We start from the raw sequence: 10,505 nt of genomic DNA, 5'->3' as shown, positions 1-10,505 counted from the left end.
CGGAGTGCAGGACTCTGCCGATATGAAAGCCGGTTTTACTCGGTCCAGGCTCACTGTGGTTTCTCTTCCATTCATGCTTATCACTATCACCTTGTCTGTACGTCGTAATACGTGGTGTGGTCCGGTGTAAGGTGGTTGTAACGGCTTCCTGACTGAGTCATCTCTGAGGAAGATGTGGGAACAGTCAGACAGCTCTGGGTGTACAAAAGTCTTGTGGTGGCCATGGTGGGTTGCTGGCCTTGGTCGGACGTTGCGCATGTGGAGCCTCAACTTGTCGACGAAATTGCTGGGGTCGACTTCTGGCTCGTCGTTTGCGAAGAAAAATTCCCCCGGGATTCGTAGTTGCGTGCCGTAAGTCAGCTCGGCTGGGGAACACTGAAGGTCGTCCTTGATTGTTGTCCTTAAACCTAACAGCACCGTGGGTAGGATGTCGTACCAGTCACTGGTCTCGTGGCACATGATGGCGGCTTTGATCGTTCTGTGCCACCTCTCGATCATCCCGTTGCACTGTGGTCGGTATGGCGTGGTTCGGCAACGTTTAGTGCCCAAAAGGTCTGTGAGGGCAGACATCAGTGTGGCCTCGAACTGCCGACCTTGGTCAGTTGTAATACGGTGGGGGCAACCGAACCGCGCAACCCAGGTTGCGTAAAAGGTTTTCGCCACCGTCTCCGCCGTCATGTCCGTCATGGGAATTACTTCTGGCCATCGGGTGAACCTGTCTGTCATCGTGAGGCAGTACCGGTGTCCCTGTGATGGTGGTAATGGCCCAACGATGTCCATGTGTACATGTTCGAATCGGCATTCTGTAAGTTCAAAATGTTTTAGGGGTGTTCTAGTGTGCCTACTCACCTTTGATCGCTGGCAAGGGAGGCAGCATTCGCGCGCCCATTTTTTTATGTTGCGTTCCATGTATGGCCAAACGAAACTTTTATGTACCGCCTTGAATGTGGCTTTGCCGCCTGGGTGTGATTTGGAATGTACCATGTCAAATACCCTTTTTCGTAAGTGGAGGGGTATGTAGGGGCGAATTCTCCCCGTGGCTGTGTCGCACCAGATCGCCGTATCCGAATTCATGGGCGTGAGATTCTGGAGTTTCAAACTGGTACTGGAATTCAGCAGGTTTCTCAACTCCAGGTCTTGTTCTTGGGCGGAGGCGAGTTCGTCCGGGTCGATCACTGCTGCCGTGTGAACTTCGCTGATTCGGGATAATGTGTCCGCCACCATGTTGTTTTCGCCCGGAATGTGTTCTATCTCCGTAGTGAACTGACTGATGAAGTCGAGTTGGCGTAGCTGCCTCGGGGAAGCTTTCTCTGAGTTCTGTTTGAACACGTAAATCAAAGGCTTGTGGTCCGTTCTAACCGTGAAGACTCTCGCTTCTACCATGTAGCGAAAGAATTTGATGGCTTCGTATATCGCGAGCAGTTCGCGGTCGTACGTGCTGTACCTTCGTTGGGTGTTGGTCAACTTTTTTGAGAAAAATCCCAGGGGTTGCCAGTCGCCTTTAACCTCCTGCTCCAACACAGCCCCCATGGCTGTATCCGAAGCATCGGTGGTCAATCTTAATGAGGCGTTCTCGGAAGGGTGTGCTAGCAGCGCAGCACTGGACAACTCGCTCTTGCACTGGCTGAACGCTTCTTCCGCCTCGTTGGTCCAGCTGATTGGCGTCTTGTCATTTTTTTTCGAATTTCGCAGATACACATGTAGAGGTGCTTGGATAGATGCGGCATTTTTGACGAAGCGACGATAAAAGTTGATCATGCCGAGAAACTTTCGTAAGTCCTTCACAGTTTGCGGCTTAGGAAAGTCACTTATCGCCGTCACTTTCGCGGTTGCTGGACGGGTCCCGTGAGTCGAAATGCTATGTCCTAGGTACTCCACTTCACTTGCCCCGAACACGCACTTTGCTGCATTAACCACGATTTGGTGTTGCTTCAGTCTTTCAAACAGCGTTTTTAAATGTCGCACGTGCTCCTCTGGGTTCGCGGAAAAAACTAAAATATCGTCTATATATGCGAAACAAAAGTCTAAATCGTTGAGCACATTATTGAGGTGTCTTTGAAAAGTTTGCGCGGCATTGCGTAGGCCAAAAGTCATCACTGTGAACTCAAATAAACCGAATGGCGTACACACTGCAGTTTTTGGGATGTCCTCGTCGGCCACTCGAATTTGGTGGTAAGCACGTACCAAATCTATCGTGGAGAACACCGTTTTTCCCTCTAGTCTGGCCGAGAAGTCCTGGATGTGTGGTATGGGGTATCTGTCTGGGATTGTTACCCCGTTCAGCCTCCGATAATCCCCACAAGGACGCCATTCCCCAGGATTCTTCTTCTGTACGAGGTGCAGTGGGCTGGCCCATGGACTGCTGGAGGGGCGACACCACCCTTGCTCCAACATGTACTGGATCTCAGCTTTGGCAGCCTTGAGTTTCTCCGGTGGTAGTCTGCGTGGTGTTTCAGCTACAGGAGGGCCTGTTGTGTATATGTGATGCACTACGGAGCTGGATGTTTGACTTCCCGGACGTGGTGCTTTCGTCAATTCCGGGTATTCCGCCAGCAGGTTGTGGTAGCTGGAGGTTTTTGCCACCGTCGTAATACGTGGTACGGAGCAGGCCAATACGAAACCAGGGGAAGAGAGATGTGTCAAGGGGTCTACCAGCTTCCGGTTTCTCAGGTCCGGTAGGAGGTGGTAGTACTCGAGAAAATCGGCCCCTATTATTGGTTTCTCGACGTCCGCGAGGATGAAAACCCATTTAAAAGTTCTGCGTAGCTTCAAGTCAACCACCATGAATTTCTGGCCGAACGTGCGGATGGGTGTGTTGTTCGCTGCAAATAGGGCGGGTGTATCTTGTGTCTGTGACTGAGCCTTACCTGAAAACGTTTTCGGCAGGACTGAGACCTCTGCTCCGGTATCGACTAGGTACCTGATACCGGATTTGGGATCCGTGACGAAGAGACGATGATGACGCGCGTCGTCGTGTACCGCCTCGATACCCGACGGCGCCTCTAGTTTTCCGGCTGTACAAACGTGCAAGGTTTGAAACACTTTCGGGCGTTTACACCGAACTTGGCGTGGTAATAACAAACGCCATTTTGATCCGTGCGTTGCCTGCTGTGTGTCCTTGACCGATTTCGGCTGTCATTTTGCCGTGCTTGTGGACTGCGCCCTCTCGTGTTGGTTAGATGAGTTACGGCTACCGATAAGGCCGCCATCTGTTTCTGGAGGTCTGCAATTACCGTAATGAGGTTAGTTTCCTGCGTTGGTACGATGGTGTTCTGCCGCGTCGTGTCGCTGGTGGCGCCTATCGCGTTGATACTGGAAGCCATAGCGTTGCTTCTGTGTATTTCCGCCAATTTGTCCGCGATTTCTGCCATCTTTTCCAGCGGTACTCCCTCGCTCGCAGACAGCACGAGTTGGACATGTGGTGGAAGTCGCTGTAGCCAGAGCGTTTTTACGACTTCGCTATTCATCTGCTGCCCCGCGAGTGCCTTCATTTCGTGGAATAACTGGGATGGTTGTCGGTCCCCTAGCTCCATCTCGTTTATCAGCTTTCGTAGCTGCTTCTCCTGTGAGTCGGTGTAGGCGGCTATCAGTTTCTTCTTAATTGTGTCGTACCTCTCTTTGTCTGGTGGGTTCGCTACGTCTGTGACCGGCTGGAGTGTGCTCTAGCTTCCGGATGGCTTCTTGCTGTTTTTCGAGTTGCTGTTGCAGTTCTTCGGCAGTCGGCATGTTCGTACCCGTAGTTCTTCGATCACGTCGGGGTCACCAATTGTAATTGTTGTCGTCGAATTACTAACGGAAACGGTTTTAGTACAGGTTTATTTACAATACCAACTACAAAAATGATAACACGGCCCAAGTGGTATGTGTATGTCCACGTGGAGGTCTTGAAGAGAAGAGGACGTCTGCACACGGTGAGTGGTCGGAGAAGAAGAGGACGTCTGCACCCGGTGAGTGGTCGGAGAAGAAGAGGACGTCTGCTTTACGTTTCCACCGTGGCGTTTCCTCTTTAGGCTTGCGCGGTGTAACTGCCAATCCGGTGGCTGCATTATGTATGTATAACTGGTTGCCTACTTCCAGGCGGCCACAGGTCTAAAACGTATGGTTAAGTCAGAACTTTATGTGTCTCCACCGTTTGAGAACCACTGTACTATGTAATATTAAATTTTACTAAGTAGAAAAAATTAAATACTACTGTTAGTAATTTTATTTATTTTTAAACACCTTATTAAAGCAAATGCTCAAAATGAGCTCCATTCATTCTCACACAAGCACTGGCACGACGAATCCATTGCTCCTGCACTCGTTGGAGCATTTCCGGGTCCCCGCGAATGATATTGGTGGCTTCATGGATTCGTTGTCTGAGGTGATCTTCTGTTCTGATCTCTTCTGTATAAACCAACGACTTCATGTGGCCCCAAAAGAAAAAATCTAGCGGATTCAAATCGGGAGATCTGGCAGGCCAATGCTGAGCCCCGCCTCGCCCGATCCATTTTTCAGGGAATTGAACATTTAAAAACTGTCGTACCAGACGGCTAAAATGAGGTGGCGCCCCATCATGTAGAAACCACATACTTTCCCGGATATGTAGCGGCACTTCTTCCAACAATTCCTGTAAATTTCTTCTTAAAAATCGCCAATAAATGGCACCCGTTAACCGCGGGGGTAGTTCAAAAGGTCCTATAAGATAATTGTTTACAATACCGGCCCATAGATTAATTGAAAACTCCTGCTGAAAACGGGTTTGTCTTATGGCATGCGGATTTTCATCTGTCCAAACGTGAACGTTGTGATAATTAAAAATTCCCCGACGCGTAAATCCTGCCTCGTCTGATGCCAAAATAATACGAGGAAAGTCTGGATTTTCTTCTACCTTTCGTAGAAACCAACTACAAAATGCAAAACGGGGTTGATAATCAGCTGGAGATAGAGCTTGTACACGCTGAACATGGTATGGATATAACAACTGTTCTCGTAGTGTTCTCCAAATGGTCCATTGAGACACATTAAATCGTTTGGCAAGGCATCTTGTACTAATTCCAGGATCATCATGTACAACATCCAACACCTCTTCTTCAATGTTGACAATTCGCTGAGGGCGTTGTGGACCTCGTTCGACTCTTCTAGGTAACAAGGATCCCGTTTCTTGGAGTCGCTGGTGCAGATCTTGAAACATTCTTCTTGAGGCCCAGGCAACATGATGTCGTCTTTTTCACGTGAATAAATGGTCATCAATTACGTCATAGTGACCAAAGATTTCACGTGATATTGACGTACCAATGACGGTCAAATGTCTCGTCCAGATGACGTCATTTTCTGACGAACTATTGACGTGATGTACTGACGTCTTAGAGTCGTCATTTTGTAATGAACTATTGACGTGATGTACTGACGTCTTATAGACGGCATTTATTGTCCATTTTAAGACGTTTTTTATATTTTGATTTTTAGAAAAAAATATGCAATAAATAAAACGCTGAAATACTTTTATATTTTTATGTTATTTACCTTAAGTAAAATATTATAATTCGTTATAATCACCAGTTGAACCCCAAAACAAAATATGTATTAATTAAAGTTAAAACAAATTAGTGTAAAAAAAATAAATTTAGTACAATTCTGTACAACCAACAATGAACTTCAATAAACAAATAAAAAAATATATGTCAATTAAACAAATTAATGATAAACTACTTTTAAGAACACAAATAAATCTACATACAGGTAATTACGAGTCAAATTACTATAAACAAAAAAATTATAATTATATACAATATATAATCAAAAATAAACGTTGCAATAAAATATCCTATTTAAAGAAAAATCAGTTTTAAAAACACAAAGAAATCTAATTAGTTACAAAGAATATTAAAAGAAAACTATAATAAACTATAAATCAGTCTTAAAAACACAAACAAATCTATTTACAAAAAATATATAAAAAAAAAACTAGAATAAAGGGAAAAAGACAGTTGAATCGCATTGTTGAAGTTACTTGCTTTGAAAATACACTGTAAAACTTTCTAATTCACGACGACTTGACTGTCCCCAACACACCAAAAAGTACCGTTAAGAATTAATTCTGTTTTAACAATCATATTAATAACCTAACTTTTTTAAGTTTGCCTTAATTTATTGCACTGAAAAGAAAAACCCATTAGAGTGCATGGATTAATGGAAATGCAATCATTTTTTCGTCTATGGGCAATAATAGCGAAATTATTAAATTTAAGGGATTACAGCTTAAAGCAGAAGACAAATTCTGCATTTTAAAAATGCTAAATTTACTTGAATCTAACGGATAATCGTAAAATGGTTGCATTGACAAAAACGTATAGCCTATCAGGAAAATCTCGTCAATACTTTTTACAATGAAGCGAAATGTGCCATGTATAGTAAGTTATTAAAAATATCGTAGTATTACAGGCATCTACCTGTATATAATATCCAATATTATGTGTTGCATTTCCGGAAGCGGCCACTGACCCTTTTGGGTATCTTTACCTGATTTTGTAAATAGCACTGTAATTTTAGTAGGTACCTACTTCTGTAACCGTCCTATATTAAACATCAAAACCGAACGCTGTCCATTATTTCAATTATAACAAACAAAGGTCCTTCGATCAATATCAAGGTACAATTCGGAAGACCATACATGGTCGTATCAACCGGATTACAAAAAACGTTGGTACTCCGATTCGGATTGTACGAAACATTGGCACTTCAAGCCGGAACAATTATGTTATATGTATATATGAATTCATTGTATTTTTTTAACTTACAAAGAAATCTGCTTATTCTAATAGGGTAATAGGCAAAGATAATCTTGTAATTCGTCAAAATTTGTTTAGGTGTGGTCTTGGCGGCATAACTTCTATTTTTGTTTACTTTTTCAGTTGTCAGATTTGATGACGTTTCCATGTTGGAGATTTTTTCACTCGTTTCCTTTAGCATTCCTTTCGTTTCGCGCATGTGTTTTGTATTTGTTTCAAATCTAGAATAAAACTATGTTCATTAGCATTAGTACATAAATAATTGCAGTAATATACCTTTTTTTTTATGGCGCCTCATTTTCAAAAACAATCACCGTAAGTTCTTCATAATCAGTGGGAGTATCTTCAGTGATTAATGGTGGTCTTTTTTAAAAAAACTGCTTTTGTTATCTACGTACTGTTATCAAAAATAACAGAAACATGTAAAAATTAAAATGATTACTTTATTAGATATTAACTTACCTAGTGTAAATAAGTATAACCCACACTGTACAGAAATTTTCACAAAACTGCGTTAAAAATGAAGTGAGTAACGGATACACGAGAAAGTTTCGGCAGTTGAGAACCAACTGGAAATATTGGGATGCTTCACTGTGAAGTGCAATAAACATAAATACCGAAAAAAGGGAAAGTCCGAATGGACGCCTCAAACATCTGATGTATTGTATGGTAAATACGAAAGTTGAGCATTATTTTTTCATTAGATGAATAAATTTAATAAAACTAAATATTAAATCACTCTCTAATTTTTTGGTAACCATCATCACTTTATAAACGTCTTTATAAAATCAAAATTCGAGGAAGGAATTCTTCAAAACCTTGTCCCGTTTTAGGGACAATGGACAAAGAATTTTTATGACTTTGTTTGTGTCGTGGGGTCTTTTCACTATTATACGCTCAACCCAGGATATTCTATTTATAATTTGCCAAGCAGGTACTTACAAAATAACACTTCCAGAGTATAAACAAGTTTTCAGAAATAATTATTTGATTAGAAATTATTAGATGAAAAAACTTGTCTTTGGTGTATTTCTAATAAAGCCGTTGTTTTTTTTTTTTTGCTCTAAAGATAATTAAGCATTATGAAGGCCACTTTTTAAAGAATACGACGATCCACATCTAATTGATCATATAATCTACAAAAAAATGACCAAGAAAGGACGGCCTTTTGACGTCATTAATTGACGTCAGAAGTAAGTCATAAAAATCTCGTCATTATCACGTGATTTTTTGGGCGAATGACGTCGCCGACGAGTTATGACCAAAAATTGACGTGAATTAGACGACAGTCTGCTGCTTGGGGGGTAACCGTCGGTGAGGGAAACGAGTGCCATACAAACGCACTGCCACACGGGCTACTCCGCGTGCCTCTCCATAAATTAAATGAATGTCCGCTAATTCTCTAAGTGAATACCCATTGACATCCATCTTAAATTTATTAAAACATGTTCACAGATACTTTGACAAATTGTCAAACAGAAGTATTATTTTATTATTGAATTTATTGTCATGGTTTCTAATAAAACAACTGTAAAAATTTCAATATATCAGGTGAATTCCAGCGGTTTTCAACCGGTGGGCTATGAAATTTGTGTATTCTATAACTCTTTTGGAATAAGTCTGAGCTGTAAATGTTATTAAGGTTTTTTACTCAAAATAATGCAAACTATCACCCCTTAAAATCTGTCACAATAAACCCCAGTCAGGCTGTATTTATTCGAGAAAATATTGTTACGAATTAAACCCATACGCCGCCCCGGTACGACGCCTATGGGTTCTAAAATGTACGGCAATGATGACTCATTGTCGGTGACGCCGGCCGGAGAAGAGCCTGGAAGCGGATGTCGCGACGAGTGTTCGAGAACAAGCCTAGAAGCGGTGACGGGGACCTTCGAGAAGGACCGCGGGGATGTTTAAATTGGAACCACCATCGGGAGGAGTTAGTGTAGTCCAGACAACGAGAGCTGAATTCAGTTAACAAGTCGAGTCCAACGAGTGTCGAGAAAACCCAGTGAAGTTACGTCGGAATTATTTTGTATATAATCACCCTGTAATTAGTCGTGTAAATCCGAGCTACTAAGAAATAAATTATTGAGTTTAACCCACGCCGATTTTAAATACCCGTACAACGTAACAATATTATTCAAATATTACGAGCGTAGTGAAGAACACCTTCATTTTGTCGGAAGCCAACTTTAAGCACCAGAAACATCCGAATCTTCAACAATTAAAAATACACAGCACCTATTCAAATTGATATATGTGTCCTTGATAGAATGTTGATGACATCAACACGAAATTTTATGAAAAAATTCACTTGAAACATACGTATATCTTCCAATCCACACATATCTTTATTTTAACTTATAGGAGTCATAAAAAATTAAATTTTATAATTTTTCGTAGCTGTATTTGTTCGCCTCTGTTTTAGGAAGTTCTGTCTAAATAACTTTAGAGTAATTTTTAGCTATTGTAAAAATAACAACAGTTTCATATTGAAATTGCTACCGCTGTCAAATACTTGAGTCCAAATTAATTTTAAAATATTTGTTGATGTCCAGTAATGGGTATTTTGCTTTGCCGCTCTAAAAAACTCGGATGGGTCATCTTACGGAGTGAAACTATTAATGAAAATTTAGAGGGAATTTACAGACAGATCATGAATTATTGTACATAAATAAACGAAACATCTGTTGTAATAGTTTTGCTATGCATGATGCTGATCATAGAGACAAAATTGAAGTAGAACAAATAGACGGATAGTGCTTATACAGGGTTAGTCAGGAGAGAATTACTTCTGAAAATTATTTTTACGCAACCCAAAATACTAATACCCTGTACCACTTGATATTATCTAAATTTAAAATGAAATGCCTAATCCATGATTGCTTTGACGTTGGCAGTGTCACTTTGACGTTAATTAATTTTTAACATTTTTTTTCATCGTTGACTCGCCTATAGAGCCCCACTGGATCGATGACATACAGTCAGATCAATCTGGGCTATACTGAAGCCGTAAGTGCTCTACCAATGTTGTTGGCCGCTAATGTGCATGTGTTAATTCGCCATCTCTGCGTCACCTAGAGCCTCTTCGAAGTGCAAATCTGCAACCTCTGGACTTCTTCGGCCATCCATTTACAAAAAGCCGTAGCATTCCCACAAAATGCCCAATATTTTCAACAGATTAGTAGTTAATGAGTTTGTGTTGTAACCTTTGAATAAAATGCCGTAAAAGGAATTTTTAGAAATAATTTTCTCGTGATTAATCTGTTGCAAAAGATCAAGAGGCACACTGACAAATTTATTAGCGACGCCGGAGGAGATTTCCGACTGGGTGCGGTACCACCATGGACACTCGCGTGACCTCCTTTTCCACAATTGTCAAAATGAGATTGCCAAACTCAAAGCAATCATGGATTAAGCATTTCATTTTAAATTCAGATAGTATCAAATGGTACATGGTATGCGTATTTTGGGTTGCGAAAAAATAATTTTCAGAAGTAATTCTCTCGTGACTAACTCTGTACTGACTGTTCTGTGGTGCTTAGTCTAACAGACTATATAGGCGGCCACACACACACAGGGAAGACTGTGCAATCAAAAGTGTGCACGCTTGTCTTAAGTTATTAAACCTGTACTCTCTAAACGGCGCAACTGAATTTAAACTCAAGCGTGCAGCGACTTGTGCCCACACACTGAGTTTTCCCCGCGCAGTTATAACTGTGCACGCGAAAA

This window comes from Zophobas morio, unplaced genomic scaffold (assembly GCF_036711695.1).
Source record: "Zophobas morio isolate AGI-343-1 ecotype UQ-CSIRO unplaced genomic scaffold, CSIRO_AGI_Zmor_V1 ptg000011l, whole genome shotgun sequence".
NCBI lineage: Eukaryota > Metazoa > Arthropoda > Insecta > Coleoptera > Tenebrionidae > Zophobas > Zophobas morio.
Note: the sequence above shows the minus strand (reverse complement) of the source record.